We start from the raw sequence: 19,801 nt of genomic DNA, 5'->3' as shown, positions 1-19,801 counted from the left end.
AGCTTCCTATGTTCCTATGAACAGAAAGCCTTAAAAAAAATAAGGAGTTTTAGGTTCGTTTTTTAAGTGGAGGGGAGATAAATACTGCTCGTTTATGCAATCCTATGTATGCCTACTCAGAAGCCCCATTATGTTTAATTAGGCTTACCCTCAGGAAAGTGTGCATAGGATTCTGGCACAAGTTACTTTTGCAGGGAGGTTTGCACCTTGATGATCTGCATGTTTACTCAAAAATAAGTCCTGAGTTGTGAACACGGTACTGCAGGCTTAATACAGCGCCTACCCAGTTCCAGCTAATGAATTGACTACCTTTCCAGCTCAGTCCTATGCATGTTTTGTCATTTGGGGGTGGGGTGGGGTGCATGAACTCTAGCTTCAGTGGTGAGGGAAAGGCACTAAGTACATGCTCAGAGTTTCTCCATAACTTAGCCCTAGTTTTGAAAACAGACTCATTCAGTTTTGAAAACAGACTCATTGGCTGAATCCTGATGAAGTCTTGGCACAAATGAAGTTATAGGGAGGAAGATACAATGAGAGCTTGTGCATAACAAGGAGGAGGTAGAGGAGAGTTGCACAAAACAAAACATCTGTTTTTATGAAGATTTGCTGGAGGATGGTAGGATGAGGAGGGATAGTTGCATGGAGGGGAACAGAATTGGCAGGGGGAGAATGTAAGTGCTCAGTGGTGAAAGAAAAGCATTCTGTATATGCTCAGAGGCATTCTCTACTTAAGAACATAAGAAAAGCCATGCTGCATCAGACCAAGGTCCATCTAGTCCAGCATTCTGTTCACACAGTGGCCAACCAGATGCCACGGGAAACCCACAAGCAGGACATGAGTGCAATAGCACCTTCCTACCCATGTTCCCCTGCTGCTAACATTGATGAAATGTAAACAAATTCTAGTAATCCTGAATTTGCAGGCATGTATATCCTTCAGAAACTTTGCAGGTTTCTTGCCTGGGGACACTTCTAACGACCTGTGCATTTTCATACAAATCTACCCAAAAACTATTGGGGAGGGGGTGAAGGGAAGGGAAAGCAAATCACTCCCTCCTCCAAATTGGGGAACTCCCCTTCCACATGAATTGCTGCACTTATCCTTCTGAAACTTTGCTGGTTTCTTACTTCTGGTTTCTAGGCTGTCTGTAATTTTCAGAACAATGGTCCACAAGGAACATAAATAGAGAAATGCATCCTCTTTTGGAGACCTCAAAATGTCAAAGCCACCCTTGCACAAAACCCCTTGTGGCTATCATTCTGAAATTTGGCAGGCATGATCTCCTCTGATGGGGCAATGAATCCTGAAATTTTTATCCAGTTCTTCCAAGGAATAACAATGTTATTGGCAGTTCGCTTTAAAAGAAAATCAAAATACAAACCCTGCACCTATTTTTTCTGACATTGGGCAGATGTAATCCCCTTCTGGGGGCTCCTATGCCTGAAACTACCATCCAGTTCTGACCAAGAGAAAAAAGTTAGTTTTTTTTTTCTAATTTTCCATGGTAGTCAACAGGAAGCAAAAAGACTAATTTTTCCAAATCTTGACCAGGTTTGGTGCTGAGCTGGACTGACTACAAACTGGCCCGAAGCAGAAGCGGGATGTTTTCCAAAACGTTGAATTGGGGTCTGAGTTGAAGTGGGGTGGGGGGTCAGTGCACACTTCGTATTATGTATGCATGTATGTATGTAATCTATGCACACACATAAGCACACCACAGGCACACACCACACACACATTAGAGGTCCGCTTAGGCTTGGAGATATATAGATATATGCATGTGCAAATTTGTGTTATGGGGCAGTGCCCAGGATCTTTTAGGAATGTAGCAATGCCCCTGGGCCGGTCACAGACTCTCAACCCAAATCCACCTCATAAGGTTGCTGTTGTGAGGATAAAATGGAGGAGGAGGATTATGTACACTGCCTTGGGTTCCTTAAGGAGGAAAAAAGGCAGGATATAAATGGAATACATAAATAAATAGAACGCGGTCACGGTTCTTGCAAATGTGAGATGGGCCTTGTTCTCCTTATGCTTGAGCAGTTCGCCTTGGTGATGGCCTTTACATAAGAACAGAAAAGGGGCCCTGCTGGCTCAGACCAAAGGTCCATTTAGTCCAGCATTCTGTTCTCACAGTGGCCAACAAGCTGTCGACCAGGGACCGACAAGCAAGGCCTGAGCGCAACAGCACCCTCCCACCCATGTTCCCCAGCAACTGGTGTACATAGGTAGCACATAGCCATCAAGACTAGTAGCCACTGACAGCCTTTTCCTCCAGGAATTTGTCCACCCCCCGCTTTTAAAGCCATCCAAACTGGTGGCCATCACTACTTCCTGTGGAAGCGAATTCCATAGTTTAACTCTGCGCTGTGTGAAGGAGTCCTTCCTTTTGTCTGTCCTGAATCTCCCACCCATAGGAGGGTCATGGGAGGACCCCACTGGGTTCTAGAATTTTGAGAGAGGGAGAAAAATGTCTCCCTATCCACATTCTCCACACCAGGCATAATTTTGTACACCTATCACGTCACCCCTTACCCTCCTTTTTTCCAAGCTAAACAATCCCAGCTGTTATAACCTTCTCTCATAGGGGAGTTGTTCCAGCCCCTTGATCATTTCAGTTGCCCTTTTCTGTACTTTTTCTAGCTCTACAATGCCTTTTTTTAAGTGTGGTGACCAGAACCGCACACAGTGTTCCAAGTGTGGTCGCACCATAGCTTTGTATAGGGGCAGTATGGTGTTGGCAGTTTTATTCTCAATTCCTTTTCTAATTAAGCTAACATGGGAGTTTGCCATTTTTACAGCAGCTGCACACTGGGCTGACATCTTCATTAAGCTGTCCACCACAACCCCAACATCTCTTTCCTGGTCAGTCACTGCTAGCTCAGATCCCATCAGGCTATACTTGAAGCTGGGATTTTTCCCCCAACGTGCATCGCTTTACACTTGCTTACATTGAACAGCATTTGCCATTTAGATGCCCATAGAGATCCTTTTGGAGCTCTTCACAATCCCTTTTTGTTTTAACCACTCTAAAGAATTTGGTGTCATCTGCAAACTTGGCCACTTAGCTGCTCACTCCTAATTCCAGATCACTCCTAATTCCTGATGAACAGTTTGAAAACCACTGGTCCCAATAAAGATCCCTGTGGGACCCCACTATTTACTTCCCTCCATTGGGAGAATTTATCATTTATTCTACTGTAGGCTTTCTGTTCTTTAACCAGTTATTGATCCATAAGAGGATCTGTCCTCTTATTCCATGACTGCTAAGTTTTTTCAGGAGTCTTTGGTGAGGGACTTTGTCAAATGCCTTTCGGAAGTCCAGGTAAACAATGTCTACTGGACCACCACTGTCTACATGTTTACTGACACTCTCAAAGAACTCTAAAAGGTCAGTGAGCTGGGACATCCCTTTGCAGAAGCCGTGTTGATCCTTTTTCAGCAGGGCTTGTCCTTCTATGTGCTTACTAATTTTATCTTTAATAAAATTAATGCCTTCAACCAATTTACCCAGAACAAACGTTGAGCTAACCGGCCTGTAGTTTCCCAGATCCTCCCTGGATCCCTTTTTGAAAATTGGTGTTACATTGGCCATCTTCCAGTCCCCTGATATAGAGGCTGATCTTAGGGACATGTTACATATATTGGTTAGAAGATCAGCAATGTCATATTTGAGTTCTTTGAGAACTCTAGGATAGATAATATCTGGGCCCGGAGATTTATTTGCTTTCAGTTTTTCAATATGGTTGAGAATGTCACCTTTTGTCACCATTATTTGCCTCAGACTCCCTTCCTGAAAATATGAGTTCAGGCACCTGTCCTATATCTTCTGCAGTGACGACAGATGAAAAGAATTTGTTCAGCTTCTCTGCTGTCTCCTTGTCCACCTTCAGTACTCCTTTAACTCCATCGTCATCCAATGATCCAACTGCCTCCCTTGCTGGTTTTCTGCATCTGATATATTTAAATAATTCTTTATTGTTGGTTGTGATGTTGCTAGCGATACGCTCTTCAGAATGTTTTTTTGCATCTCTTATTGTCTGCTTGCATGGCCTTTGTGCAAGCTTGTGCTGCCTTTTGTTTTCCTCACTTGGGCGAGACTTCCATTTTCTGAAGGAAGCTCTCTTTTCTCTAATGGCTCCCTTGACGCTGCTCATGAACCATGCCGGCAACCTCCTGGACTTGGTGCTACCTTTCCTAACTTTTGTTCTGCATGTCCTGATGCCTTCTCTTCTCTGCTATATTTTTGCTTTATCTAGGAGAGTTTGCTTGAGTACTATGGGTATTAATGCACAGAGATCCTTTCAGCCTCTGCCCTGCCTTTCACAGCCCTTGGTGATGGAAGAGTTGCTGACAGAACTGCAGAGATTCAAAACCTCCAGCAGAAGGAGGGAGGGAGCTGCAGCAAGCCCCTCCTCTCAGGAGAGCTGAGCCAAGATCCTGCCTGGACCGGGGGTGGGGTCCCAGCTCAGTGGGAGACCACATGCCTTGCACACAGGAGGCCTCCCCAAGCTCAGCCCACAGCGGCTGCAGGTGAAGTGAGTTCAGGTGATGGGACAGGCTTCTCTCTGCCTGAGCCCCTGGAGAGCCACCGCTACCTCTCAGAGTAGACAAGACCTGGTGAGACGGGCAGACAGTCTGATCCGGCATACGGTCGCTTGCAGCGGAGGAGGGAAACGTGTCCAAGCCCCAGGAGAGGTGGCATCAGGGGACTCTGCAACTCCACAGGCTACAACAGAAGCCCACAGTCCCTTTTTCCCTGTTTACCTTCTCAATAACAGTTTCTGGTTTAGCTGCTGATGCCTTTTCAAAGCCTTTTACTCATGCCTTTGCTCCGGCAGCGCCCAAAACCCCACCCCTGCAAACTGCATGGTCCTGCCCACAGAGAGTGAGCAAGTGGGACACAGGAGGCCATTCGGGCCATCCTTGGAACACCGGGCACGCGCGCGGCTAACCGGCCTTACAGCAGACAGAGCATCAAGAGGAGGAGGAGGCGGGTCTTGGCAGTTCTTCAAGCGTTGAAGCCACAAACTCAGAGGCCACAGTACCCAAGTGGAAAAGTTCCAAACGCCAGGCATTCTCAAAGGCCCTGCCCTGCATTCGCCAGTGGCCGAGGGCCAAAACGGGAGAAGCCTTTGGGTCATTAAAAGCGTGGAATGCAAAGCACCCACCTCCAGGCAGGAGGAATGGGGCCCTTGCACCCAACCCCTGCTGCACACCAGAAGGAAGGCTCACCAGCTGAAGGGGCCACCGGACAGATTTCCCTTGGCCCCCCCCCCTGAACCCCAGTGGGCAGCAGCACCTCCTGGCCCGCTCCCACCAGAGCCTTGCTGTGGCTTCAAGCAAGGAGCTCCCCAGGTTGTGTTCTGTCCACTTCCCCAGGGCCCTGGCCAGATCAGACACAGAAGCCCACACACTTGGGGGCAAAAGCAGGGCATGGCTATCGCGTTACTTCATCCTAGCTGGTTGCGATGGTCCCTCGCCAAGCCAAATAGTAGCTCACAACTTCTCCCTGACGCTGACAGAGGGATGGCTGGCACTCAACTGGAAGTGTCTATGTGTAGCACCAAGAAGGCCCAAATGGTCCTGGGGGAATTCTCTCACACATGAATCATGTAGAAAACAAGGAAGTAAAAAATATATTGTTTAAAAGGAAATTGCTTTTAAACCTGGTTTTTTGAAATCTATCATTACATTCAATCAAGCACATTAAATTCTACAAACATATCTTAAACCATAATTCATGACCATCTGTCATGCACACCAATGTCTTTTTGGTAGAAAAGAAAAAAAGGGGGAGACAAACATGACTTCTGAGATCAAGAATTGTAAATATGATACAATTGGACATGTATTCTGCTTTATTGCAGCAAAAGTTGAATATCTGACCAACAAGCAAACCAGAGAGGATTACAAAATATTAAAAATTGGTGTGCATTTTTTAAATGTCAGTTTTATACACCTTTAAAATAATCTGTCTTAAAATATTACCTGAGGGTGCAATCCTGAAGATCTGCTAGCGGGCTGAGGGGCTGTAAGCTTCAGCCAAAGACCCACCATGCTAGCAGAATGCCAGAGACACCACTGCCACGGCAGATGGCATACACCCCCAGGAAACATATGTTGGTGGGACAGCGGAAACGCTGCGGATGGAACAGGGAAGGAGCACTCTTATGCCGTATCCTATAACCTTTCAATCCAGGGCCAGGGCCACCATTGACAGCACAACTTCACACTAGCCCCACATCTGCTGAAGGACATTTCCCTCCCGCTGACTTCAATGGGCATCTTTAAGAAGCCCTCACCGGCCGCTCACATAGCCACAGCAGAGCATCCCGCTATCACAGCACACCACTGGCAGTATATAAACCCACACAGAAACCATGATGCCGATAACCAGAACACTCTCCCTGGCCCCAGATGTGTAGACAGGGAGCTCACAAGGGGGGATTCTGGCGATGGGAACTATGGAGAAAGGGAGCACTTTGCAAACAGCCTGGCCTTCAAACATTCATGGGAACGTGGGCATATTGCTAACCCTTCTCTGCCTAGAACCCTAAGCGGTGCCAGGGTCTTTGGATTCCAAAACAGTCAACATGAAACTCCAGTCCAGCAACTGGGGGTGCCAGGACAGAGCACCCTACACAGGCAATCAAGGGAAGGGGAAAGCACATTGTAATGGATAACATGGAGGATAAGGCCATCAACAGCTACTAGACATGATGCCTACATATTACTCTGGTATCACAGGCAGTAGCCCCCCCCCCAACCCAGTTCCTTGTGCTGCGAGGGGCCGCCTCGGAGGGGCACAAGTGGAACAGCCGGTGCTGCCGCGTGCGCGAGCTGGTCAGCACACGTGGGGTGACGCAAGAGGGAAAGACGGCATGCTGGGATGCTGCCTGGGCAGCTGGCCAAGGAGGCGAGAGGGCGGGGAGGGAAAGGAGAGGGTGGGCGGGGACTGCTGGTGGCCTGTGTCAGAGCTAGGCTACTGGCTCATGTGTGCCGGGGTGTGGTGTAATTATTTTAGTGTGGGCTTGTACCCTCGGGAACCTCCAGTATGTCAAACAGAACATACCTCCCCACCAGACCAGAGCTCCTCCTGCAACTGCTACTGAGTGGACCACAACAGCCCCACCACTGCTTGTATAATAAGATCACAATTTATCCTGCTGGTGTGTCAAGGACCCTCCCTCCTTCCCCTCTGGTTAACTTAAGACAAAACAGGCCCTCCTCTCTTTACCATTTAATGCTTGCAAAGCAGCACGGAACTTGAAGCCACTATATAAATAAGGGTGAAAGGACAAGGGATGTTTATGATCCCAGAGGAGAGGGCACTGGGGGAGGGTGCTGTGCGAAGAGGCCAGGAAGAGAAAGAAAGATAACAGGCTTCAAGCATGTGAAAGGGAGTTGGTGGGCGGGATCCAGCCCCTCCCAGCTGCCACCAGGACTGCAGCAAGATGACACTGGGCTGTGGGGGGCAGAAAGGAGGGCCAGAGGTGCTTGTACTCCACCTACGGAAGGGCCTTAAGGTGACGTGTGGGGAGCAGCAGTGGGGGTCCTCACCCACTCCTTCCGAACAGCAGAGGCTCCAGAACCCCAGATGATATTGACTGGAAACAGAAGCACTCTGGTCCAGCAAAGCCGCTTTCCACAAAGGCGGGCATTTCCACAGGAAGTTGCGATGGCCACAATCTCTCTCTCTCTCTCTCTCTCTCTCTCACACACACACACACACACACACACTCATTCCCAACGGAAGGCATGAGAGGAAACACACAAGAGGGCGTTTGAGAAAAGCCTCCTGGGCTGCTAAATAGGCCAGGAATCCCCCCCGCCCCAGCCCACTGCCCGGCAAAGCTCAGCTTTCTGCCAGCTGCCTCCTTAGTTACAGGGCGGCACATTTGTTTGCTGTAAGTGACTGCGGGGGTGAGAAGCCCCAACCCAACTCAGAAGGAAAAAGGCACGTGCAAACCTGTGGCGACAGAGACTTTGGCATGCGTGCCCTGGGCAACCATGCCTGGGCTTAACCAGTGGCAGCAGTGCAAGCCTCAGGGGGCGGGAGGAGCTGAGCCTTCACCAGAGAGGCCCCCCCAGGGCCCCCAACAGGGCTGTGGCCAGGAACAGGTGGCCCAGGCCAGCTGCTCCGTTGGAGAGACCCACTTTCAGCCACCCTCAAGGTATAGCCCCCCCCCCCCCCCAAACACGGTGAGGGAGGACAGGCCACCGTTTCCTTGCGCACGGCGGAGATCTGGTGCAGCTCCCGTGCCTTGGTGGGGGTGGTGCCCAGCGTGGATAAAAACGCCCCCCTTGCTCAGAGCCTCCCTGACCACAGAACTACACGACTGCGCCACCCAACCCTTCGAAGCCAGCTGGGGGTTGCACAAGGCGGCAGTCTCCCCCCCCCCATGCTCTTCCGCATCCTCCATTTCAGCAAACTCTAACCAAGACACGAAAGCAAGCTTCCCCAGCCTGGTGCCCACCAGATGTGTTAGGCTACATCTCCCATAATCCCAAGGGGGTCCTTCTGCCATCATAATCCCAAGGGGGTTATGGGAGATGTAGTACTACCTCCAACATATCTGGAGGGAGCACCAGGTTGGGGGAGGCTGCAGTACAGTGACAGCAAAACAGAATTTTTAGGCACGTGTCACTCCTGGAACTGAGCTTCGGCGGGGGGGTGCATTTGACCCAAAACAGACACACGCGCTCAAGCCCGTTCATCCAGCTGGGGCCAGAAATGGTTGCTTAGCCCCTGCCCATTCCCCCAGCCCACAATGCAGCTGGCGGGCCTTGGCAAGGAGCCTCCTCACCTCTTGGCTGAGGCTGATCAAGGGCAGCAGAGACGCTAAGAATGGCAGCAGGACGAGCAATACAGGGGAGAGGGAAAGAACCTTTGCTGCGTCGGTGCATGGAGCACAGAAGACCAACGCTGCCTGTCCACGCCAGAGCGCCAGCCCTGGGCTTGGCGCTATGGGGGAGAGCAGCGAGGCAGCCACTGGGGCCAGGAGGCAGCCTCTGGCTGGAGGCGGGGGAGGCAGAGGCAGCAGCTGCTGCAGCAGCACAGCCAAGGGTGCCAAACACAGGTGACCACAGGAACCATTTCTCATACTAAGCGAGGTTCCTGCTCCATGAAGAGCGCTGGCCAGGGCTGGAAAGAAGGAAACAGCGCTCAGTGACGCGACACCACTCAGTGTCCAGGAAGGCCCGCATTTCTTCTGTCCCTGCATAGGACAGGCACTTCAGAAAAAGGTGCTGGCTTTTCTTTAAGAGTGTCTTCACACCAAGGGAATACAGGGCCCCTTCAGTCTCAGGGCCTGGAACTTACTCAGCTGCTCCAGAAATGTGCATTCAAAGCTTTTTGCCCTCCGACCCCCCTCCCCTGCAAGCGGCCACATCCCCCTAGCCATCCAAGTGGCCTGGCTTCTGCATGCAGACCACTGTCAGGCCAACCTCACTCTCGCAGAGCCCCGCAGATCCTCAGGGCCAGCTGCCTGCCCTTCCGCAGGCCCAGCCAATAGAGGATTTCCTATTGCCACTTCCATCCCTTCGCAAGCCGACCTCTGGAAGGGAGTTTTCCAATGGACTACCGCCTGTTCCCCATCCAACAAGCTGTGCCTTGGCTCAAAACAGCACTCAGGGTTAGAAGTGACTTTCCAACTTACCACCTTCTGCCATCATCCATTGTTTAAGGAACCAGTATTATACGCTTGGGGCCGTGGTGGCTTAGTGGTTAAGATGCTGAACTGCAGACCGGAAGGTTGGCAGGACAGCAGTTCGAGACCCGAGTGCTGCGTGACGGAGTGAGCTCCCGTCTTCGGTCCCAGCTCCTGCCAACCTAGCAGTTCGAAAGCAAGAAACTGCAAGTAGATAAATAGGTACTGCCTTGGCAGGAAAGGTAGCAGCGTTCCGTGCACCTCGGTGTTCAGTCATGCCGGCCACATGACCACGGAAGCGTCTTCGGACAGCGCTGGCTCTTCGGCTTAGAAATGGAGATGAGCACCACACCCTAGAGTCGGACACGACTGGTTGGGGACACCTTTACCTTTTTTTAATTATTATTATTATACGCTTAGGTGCCAGCCCTGTGCAGTGTTGGAAACTTTCCAGATTCTTTAGGATCCAACAAAAAAGCTTCAGGAGCCCAGGCAGGGCTTACATTTTATGACCATTGAACACCCCAAGGGTGTTTGTCAGTTGGCTGGTATATAAATCTAGATGATGTGGATAAGGATGCCAGGAAGCTGGCATTTCCCCCCAGCCCTGATGATTAACCTCGGCTTGCAAACAGCAGATAGCTGGGGTGGGGGAAGGAACCTTGGACGAAAGTCTCCCGGATCCGGGCCCAGTTCTCTGTTCTGAGGACTATACTAGCTCCTCAAGCCTTGGGGTGGGGAGGTCTTGAAATCATGGGCCCATTTCTATGGCTTCAAGGGGGCTGGCATATAACCTAGCACTCCATCAAGCTCGCCCCGCATGACAGCAATTCTGCCTGTGCGTTGGAGGCATGTGGAGGGAGGGAATAGCTCTCTCATCCCACCAGGGCTAGAAGGACTTTGGGTGGGGGGAGGCTCTCCAGGGCAGACCCCTCCAACACACGATGGTTGACAGCAGGGCACATGCCCTCCGCCCCTGTACGCAACTGATCAGAGCTCCAGTCTTTCAATCAGTTAATTTCTTGGAGGGAAGTGCGCTCGAGAAAGTGACAGAACAGGTTCCTGCCCTAGCCGGGCCGCATGCCAGGGTATGCCACTCCTCCTCCCAAATCAGGCCGGAGCCAAGGCCTCTCCAATGCAGATGCCTGGTTCGAGGAAGGCTGGCAGCTGCAACTTCCCCGCCTGGGCATGAGGCCACCCTCCCTGTTCACGCCTGCAACACAGCTTACCCAAAGAGCCAGCAACAAGCATGGCAGAACAGACAGGCACCAGGCTGAGGTGGCTGGGAAATCAGCCCCAACCTTCAGATCTCCTGTTCGATTGAGATATTCAGCTGCACCGCTGACTTTTGAAAAACACAGAAGGTTTAAGACCAAGTAACATCACGGGGGGGGGGGGACTGTGTGTGGGGGGAGACGAGAGAGGGCGCTGTGCACACGTGAGCCATCCATCACCAGCCGCTGTGGATCCTCGCTATAACCAGGACCGCGGGGAGGGGCCAGGGGCCAGGAGTGGAGCACAGGCTTTGAATTAAGAGTGCCCCAGGCTTCGCCCTGGACCTCTCCAGCTACCAAGGGTCAGCCAGGAGACCCTGCAGACCCACTGCTGCCAGTCAGTGACAACAACACCAGACCGGAGGGACCAACGGTCTGGCCCAGCAGAAGGCAGCTTCAGGCATGTGCAAGTGGAGCAGCAGCCCCCAACTTCAGGTCAGCCTTCCCCAGCCTGGTGCCCTCCAGATGGGCTGGGCTGCAACTTCCAGCACAGCTCACTGGGGATGCTGGGAGTTGCAGTCCAACCCATCTGGAGGGCACCAGGCTGGGGAAGGCTGATCAAGATGGTTCACAGCTGGGCAGGAGCAGCAGATGAGTTCTGCCACTTTAAGAATGCCAAAAGAATGGGCCTCTGTCGGTTCTTCAGGGCCCCCTCCCCTGACTGCTACGTGCTCTTCAGGGGCTAAGGACTGCCTGGAGCATCACATGGTTTCAAAATGAAGTTGGCAGGTCACTAACTGGGGACAGCAGCGTAGAGCAAACATCTGTTGCACTACACCATCTTCTTCAGTGGCTATCAATTTGTTTCCAGGCTCAATTCAAAATCCTGGTTTCGACCTTTGAAGCCCTAAACCGGGGGGGGGGGGCATGCATGGCTCTCCAGATGTTGCTGGGACTGTAGCTCCCATCAGCCCCAGCCACTAGAGCCAATGGTGAGGTGAATGGGAGCTGCAGCCCAACCCATCTGGCGCAGCAAAGCTTGCCCACACCTGCCCTAAACCATCTGGGACCAGGATGCCTTAAGCACTGTCTCCTCCAAGACAAAACCTACCCAAACTCTGAAGTCAGTGTGGTGTAGTGGGAAGAGTATTGGACTGGGAGCTGGGAGATCCGGGTTCTAGTCCCCACTCGGCCATGGAAGCTCACTGGGTGACTTTGGGCCAGTCACACACTCTCAGCCCAACCCACCTCACAGGGTTGTTGTTGTGAGGATAAAATGGAGAGGAGGAGGATAATGTAAGCCGCCTTGGGTTCCTTGCAAGAGGAAAAAAGGCAGGATATAAATGCAATAATAAAATAAATAAATAAATAAGTCAACAGCGGAGGCTCAGCATGGGTGTGTGCACGGGGGGGGGGGCTGCCCCTGGCTCCACCCTCGTTGGCCTTCTGGCAGGCTGTGGACACATACTGACTCCCATTTGGCTTTCCAGGTAGGCAGGCAATCTCGGTGCCCTGCAGATTGTTTTGGAGCACAACTGCCTTCGCTCCCGACCACTCGCCATGCTGGCTGGGGCTTAGGAGGGTTGTAGTCCAAAACATCTGGAGGGCACCAGGCTGCCTGCCCATTAGACTGTTTTAGCTCCTTGTCTTGTTTGTTTTTAAAAAACATTTCTTGCTGATGACACTTATTTGGGCCACGTCTCACTTTGGGAAATGGAAAAGTGAGACAAGAACAATCAGAAAGGAAGAAATGGGGCCCAGCTGAGCCACTGCTGCGTGTGACCCGCGCGCCCCGCTGTCCTGGGCCTGAGGACCTGGGCCAGCCAGTTCTTCCACCCCCTCCCAATGTGGCCAGGCCTCTGATTCAGACTAAGAGCACCAGAAAGAGAACCAGAGCTGCTCTTAGGCCGTGATCCCCACACCTGCCAAAAGCACCAGGCTTGACCTATTGAGAAAGGCACCCCCAAAGGAAGAGGGGCTTGGCTGCAGCTCCACTGAAGGCAGCCTTTTGCCCCCAGCCCCCTTTTTCTACCATGGGGCAGGACTGAAAGCTCCAGGAGGACCAATTACACCGTCAGCAGAAAATGGACAGCTTTCTCACAGGGGTGGTGCGTGGAACACGACAAGGGGGGTTTCTGCCACCCTCCCTCAGCCCTGAGGGCTGCCTCCCCACACCAGGCTGTTCTCACCGACCTCCCTGCCCACTTAATTTCAGAAGGAAGCCAACACTGCGGCCACCCCGGGCCAGGCACTCCCGTTTGCCTGGGGGTGCTGTGAGTGCCTGACTCTGCAGCCCTCCACCCACCTGCTGGAATGAGGAGGACAGCTGCTCACTGCAGCGAGCAACAGCAGAAAAGTGTCCCACTGGCGGCAGCGGCCTCCATTGTCTAGCCTGGCAGCTGGACTGATGGGGGGAGCAGGCTCATGTGCAATCTGCACACAAGAGAGGGGGTGGGAGCGGCATCACATGGCAGACCCACTCCCATGATCAGAAGGATCACTCGCCCGGGGCCTTCATTTACTAGTGGCTGAAATGGAAAGGAGGCTTCTGGGCTACAGAAAAGGGGAACCAGAGAGAGGGAGGAAGGAGGAAGGAGGAAGGGAGGAGCAGGCCTTCCAGCCCTGCAGCACAGCTTGGAGTCCCTCCCCCCCACCAGTTCACTGGCAGCTGGGCCCGTGGAGATCGGGTTCCTGGAAGAATGAGTGCTGGCAGGAAGCCATTCACACACAGGCCAGTTTGGACCACTCCTTCACCAGAGAAGCCAAGAGGCATTTCTAGCCCCAGAGATCAGCTTAAGGGGGATTGAAGAACTATAGAATGGAAAGGTTGGAAGGGGCCTACAAGACCATCGAGTCCAACCCCCCGCTCAGTGCAGGAATCCAAGTCAGAGCATCCCCAACAGATGGCTGTCCAGCCTCGCTTTGAATGCTCCCAGTGTGGGAGAGCCCACCGCCTCCCTGGGGAATGGGTTCCACTGTCGTATTGCTCTGACAGTCAGGAAGTTTCTCCTGATGTTCAGCCGGAATCTGGGTTCCTGTCACTTGAGCCCACTACTCCGTGTCCTGCACTCTGGGATGATCCAGAAGAGGTCCTGGCCTTCCTCTCTGTGACAACCTTTCAAGTCCTTGAAAGACACAGACCTGTGAAGAATCAACTAAATATGCGATGACAGCAGGTGCCACATGCAGAGAGAAAAAGAAGGCAGGCCCAGGCCCTGTCATGATCTGGGACTCGTTTGTTTTAGATTTCTAGTTGTCAGTAGCAAGTAAGAACGACCTCCAAGCAAACAAGACAGGGAAGTTTTTCTAAGCTGGACAAGGCTGGTGATCGGCAGTTCCCCTGCTGCTGATGTGCCCCACCTGACTAACACTGGCATGTATGACGCCAGTTAAAATGTTCTTCTGCAAATAAGTTTTTAAAAGGTTACTAGACCAGATCTGCCTTAAAAGAGTCCTACCTCTATAAGACGCAGAACTCTGGAATTGAAACGGCCACCGAAATCAGCCCTCTGCTGTGAAATAGGTTTACCTACCACCGACCAACCCAGCTGGTCTATAGTTTCTATACAAGGCCAGATGGCCTCTCTCTGCACTGGGCACTCAGGGAGAAGCAATTACGAGAGGGTGTGTGTGTGCGTGTGGTAAGGGGTTGCTTTGAAACCCAAGCCTCCAGAGGTCACCCAGGCCTCATGTGCTAGCTCAGGGTTTTCCTTTAAAAGTCATCCTCAGGAGCAACCTAAAGCAGGTTGAAAACTTGCAGGGCTCTCTCACATTTTGCACAGGCCATGCCAAGCACATGTCAAGCTTTGTTCCAAGGAACTGGCATCCCTGCAGTGCCGTTGCTGGGCAACGGGCTGGCCCCCCATCCATCTCCATCACTCCTGGAGCCCTTCCTACACAGAAAGGCTTTAACAGTGTGGACTCCAGTACCAAGGAGACACAGGTCAAGGGCTCGGAGACAGTGCTCAGACTGAAGCTCCGCTAAAGAGTCACGGGGCCCAGAGCAGGAAGAGGCCAACTCAGCATTTGGCCAGGCAGTCATCCACCAACCCAATTTAAAAACGGATTTCTGCTGCTTCCTATTCTATGAACAACATTCACACACAATTCGAAGAGCAGGACAGAGCCTGTTTAGCAACATGCAGGTGGACACAGGTCCCCAGAACAGCTCGTCACAGTGCTATCCATCACTTGCCACAGTGTGGCAAGAAGGGGCCGCAAGGTTTTATAAATGACTCCAGTCTACGAATGCTTGCTTGCTCTGCATTTCAGCTCTGCCGAAGGGATTAATCCAAGCAGGCCCTCCACAGGAATGCACCAGAGCAGGTTAATTTGCAGCTAAGCAAGGTACAAGGAAGAGGGGCTGGACCCTCTTGGCCTGGAACATGCCCTAGCCAGTTCTTCCACACCAAAGTCACCCTTTGCCCTGTGGGATGCCATCAGCTGAAAATCCAAAATGGCCCAGGCTCATTGGCAGTCTGGCTGGGCTACAAGGGCACTTCTCCGTGAAAGCCCCAAGCCAGTGCGCAAGGCTGAAGACGGGGCAGTGCTCCAAGGACCAAAGCAACATCCAGGGAGAGTGCAAGTAAACACTGTAGCAGGAGGGAGTTGGGGGGGGAATAGTTGAAGCTGCCTGAGAGGAATCGCATTAATCCTGACCGCTTCATCCAACAGACAGCCCCTTCCAATGGCAAATCTCACCCCCCACACACACAAAATGTCCCAAACCCAGTCTTCCAAGGAACACTTTCCCAGCTCGAATTATTTATACGCATACACACACTAACCTTTTGTTACACACAGTGGCACAATTCAGACATCTCAACACACCGCTATTAAGAAAGCTGGACTATAGTTTAGCATGATGTATGAAATGACAAAGCGTAGCTTCCAACCGGCCAGCAAACCAAAATGAGAAAGCACGGGCTTTGCAAGCCATGGTTTGTTCCAGCCATGGTTTGGCATGAGTTGACAAGCCGCAGTTAATGGCCACTGCTCCTCCACTGGAGGCCCCCACACCTAGAGACCGAGCAGAGAGAAAACTAAAGCAAGCAAGCGGCCTGTGTGTTTGAGAGATCAAACCAGGGTTTGGTGTGATGTCTGACCTCAGCCAGTCAGAGTTGTGATCTTTTGCTAGGCTCTTAAATGGAGATGACATTGCCCTATGCTGATGAACAGCACAGGCATTGCCCAGCATGATCCAGGAAGGCAGCAACACATCTATAACAGGAACATATTGCAGAGACGGGAAGTTCTTTACTGACCTCCCCCCACCCCCACCAAAAACCTGGGTGTCCTAGGTCTCACACAAAAAGTTTTCCTTGCTTCCCAAACCTGGGACAACCCACAACTCCAGCCTCTCACCTTCCGGAGCAGGTGTGGGCAACTTGTGGTTCTCCAGACCTACAGGTCCCATCAGCCCTAGCCAGCATAGCCAATGGTGAAGGGTAATGGCAGCTCTAGACCAAAACATCCTGAGGGCCGCACGTTGCCCATCCCTGTTCTGGAGAATGCAAGTGGCTACTTGTTTCCCATAAGAGAGGTGAAGGCTGCAGTCTTATACACACTGAACTCCTGAACAGACACACATAGGATTGTGCTGTAAGGAAGATCAGAATGGCCGCAGTAGATGCAGTCATGCAAACCTCGGGGGTGTACTGTGCCCTCCACTCCTTCACCACACTTGCTCAGCCCCTCCCGGAGCCATCTGGGCTCTTGATTCCAGCTCAGAGAAGAGGAGGGGCTACTCCACCCTCCCTTGACCTGAACGAGGAGGAGCCACCGGTAAAAAAAGGTAGACATGCCTGCCTATTTCAGCCCACAAGGCTGGAAGGTGCTACTCTCAAGCCAACTGTGCTGGACAAAAATGAAGCACTCCTTCACACAATGGCATCATCACCCCCCTATGGAGAGGATCCACAGGGGATCCTCATCACTGTCACAAGATGTAGGCACCAGCATAGGGGGCTTTAAAGGGGGCTTTGACAAATCCATGGAAGAGGAGAAATCTGTCAGTGACTATAAGCCATGATAGCTCAGGGGAACTTCCTCCTTCAAAGGGAGTGTACCAGATACCAGGGGGAGTGTACCGGGGCGGGGGGGGGGAGGAGACTATAATGTGCGGGGGGGGGCGTCTTTGCCTTCAGGCCTGGCTTGTGGGCTTCTTGGAAGCATCTGGCTGGCTCCCCACTGTGGGAAGCAAGGACATCAACCTTGATCAGCCCCTGGTCTTCCCAGCACGCCAGGGGAATGAGCAGAGGAGAGATCTTTACGCAGCAATTGAGCCCCCGAGTACCACTGCCCAAGGGCAAGCCCCAGAACAGAAGTTTCAGAAGCAAGCAGCCTGACAGAGCTGGAACAGACATGCTGCACAGCCTCAGCTGACTCACCTCTTCCCAGGAAGAAGCACCCTCCCCCTCCCGCCCGCAGCAGCATCTCCCCTGCCCAGCTAGCATGCAGAGAGTGAGAGGCCCCGACTGCTGGCAGGGGAGGGGGGAAGAGGGGAGAGAAGTCACTCATCTGCAGCAGCAGCAGCAGCAGCAGCACCACCACCTTGCAGAGCTGCAGCGGTCCGCAAGCAGCATATGCAAAGCGGCACAGGAAGAGAGGCTGGCTGCAAAGCGTCACACACACACAGGCGCCCACAGGCGCCCGAGGGCTCCTCATCTCCTCACAGACTGTTACTGCTGCAAGTGTGGGACGCTTAAATTTAGAAGCCCCACTCGAAGAGGCGCCCCTCCCACAGCTTCCCAGTCACAGACTGAAGGGGGGTTTAGGCAGCTCATTAATTCTTACAGGGCCCTCCTGAAAAAGAGGGGATTCAGAAGCACCCCCCCGACAAAGCATTCCTCAGGAGTCACAACGTGGGGCACTATGCTCTGCCCCCTCACTCCATAAAGTGATGGTGGAAAGCTCTGATTACATCGAAAGGGGAACGGAGCTGCAAGGCTGATGAGAACGAAAGCAAACAGAAGCCCAGAGTGCAAAAGGGGATTTTCTCTCACACACACACCCCTGCCAGTTTTCACAAACAGCTGCTTAACAAGAAGTATGCCACTGTAAGAAAGAGATTCTGTTGAGATACAAGCTCATCCGCCCATTTCCTTCACCAGAAAAAGCCCCTCAGCCTCAAGGTAAAGGAAGTAGATCGTCTTGGCAGATATACACTCACACAAGGTCTTTCCACTAATTCCAGTGGTCCTGGCAAGAGAGTTCAGACCCCAAACATCAAGCTCACTACTACAAACCTTGTCCCCTGTGCACACAAACACATTTCCCCAGAAATTGCCCAATTCCTCACTTTTGTTATTTTGGCTCTAAAGCAGTTTATTTCTGTAGCCAGGGTGGGGGCGATCCTGCTGTTCTTTGGGAACTCAGTGCAAAGGCAGCATTCTGATTGGGCCCACCTCAAAACTCAGTAAATGAAAGAGAGGATCAGGAAGTGGTTAAAGGCCCCAAGTCAACCCGAGCCACAGCCAGCCCTTGAATCCCATCTTCTCGCATGCACACACCCTGCAACACAGATGGGATCCCCTGCCTTATAAATGGGTCGCTCCTTCAAAGAAGTTATGCTGGGGGAGATTCCACCATATCTCTCAGTAACTTGTTCTACAGCCCAACCACCGCTCTAGTCATCTCACCCTCTCAGGGATCTTCCTGCAGCTGAAAACCTGAGTCTGGACACCATTTCCTCAGTGGCAGCACAGAACAGCCACATCTTTATGGGAAGCTTCTGCAGTAAAAACGTCTTATCAAGACTCCCTTTTAACCCCTTCTCTAGGCAAAACACAGATACAGAAAAATTTAAAGCAGCAAAAACATGTCTTTAACCAGTGCACTCTGTCTCCAGAAGTCCCAGAACTAAAGGACTGTGATGGATTCCGCTCCATTAGCCAAATGAAATGCAGCCACTCTTCTTTCTTCATTACCCCTTTCCTAAGCAACACACTGACAAGAGAGGTCCACCAAACCTCCACTCTTTTAGGAAGGTCCTTCACAAGCGGTTGTGATTAAAAACCCTTTCCAACCTGGCACCCTCCAGATGTGTCAAGACTACAGCTACCATTGTCCCCAGTCAGCATGGCTGTCATTGGGGTGATGGGAATTACAATCCAATGCATCCGGAGGGCACCATGTTGGGGGAAGAAGACTGGATCAACATGTGTCTTCTCCAAATACAGTTTTGTTTGGGGGTTTTAAAAACCTCTGGGACTGCCAACTGGACCACACTTCTGAGGCAATGCACAGACCAGTCCACATACATGCTTAGTTCCAAGGGGCTCCCCAAGTCAAGACACAGCTGCTGCCTCCTCAGTGGTCCCTTGCCAAAATAGCCCCAAACTGCCCAGCCTCCTGGCAGGCAAGAGAAACCCTTGGGATGAGCCCATTGGAGTGACAAGACCTTAACCTGGAGTAATCTGAGGACAACAGGGAGAAGAGAGGGCGGCCAGGAAGCCCGGAGGAAATCCTGACAGGGGCAAAAGGGAAGTTAGGGCATGGGCGAGATAGGAACACCCACAGGGCTGCAATGGTGCTCATCAGGAGAAGAGGCAGAGGAACACAGGAGTCTAATCTACTTGGACCCAAGCTGGAATCACTACGTGGCCCAACCACTCTCAGCACAGCCTGCCTTACAGGGGTGTTCTACGGGGCGTCTCACCCTTATCCCTAGGGCAGCCTTCCCCAACCTGGTGCCTTTCAGATGAGGTGGACTAAAGCTCTCAGCATCCCCCCCCCCCTCGCCAGCATGGGGGATGCTGGGAGTTACGAGTTCCAGGCTGGCTGGGGGATGCTGGGAGTTGTCCAACCCATCTGGAGGACACAACCCATCTGGAGGGCACAACCTTGAGGAAGGCTATCCTCTGGATACAGTAACCCCAAAGAAAGACAAACAAATAAATAAATAAATAAAGGCTACTTTCAAAGGTGGGCCG

At 52.0% G+C, this 19,801-nt stretch overlaps 1 protein-coding gene across 2 annotated transcripts in view; it reads right to left on the bottom strand.

The window, feature by feature from the left end:
* Positions 1 to 19,801, bottom strand: part of LRCH4 (leucine rich repeats and calponin homology domain containing 4) — a 67,238-nt gene that overhangs the window by 46,971 nt on the left and 466 nt on the right. The gene's annotated exons all lie outside the window — the stretch shown is intronic.

Source organism: Heloderma suspectum, chromosome 6 (assembly GCF_057233095.1).
Source record: "Heloderma suspectum isolate Gila_16-S chromosome 6, 16-S_ref, whole genome shotgun sequence".
Taxonomy (NCBI): Eukaryota; Metazoa; Chordata; class Lepidosauria; order Squamata; family Helodermatidae; genus Heloderma; species Heloderma suspectum.
This window is presented reverse-complemented; position numbering and strand designations above follow the sequence as displayed.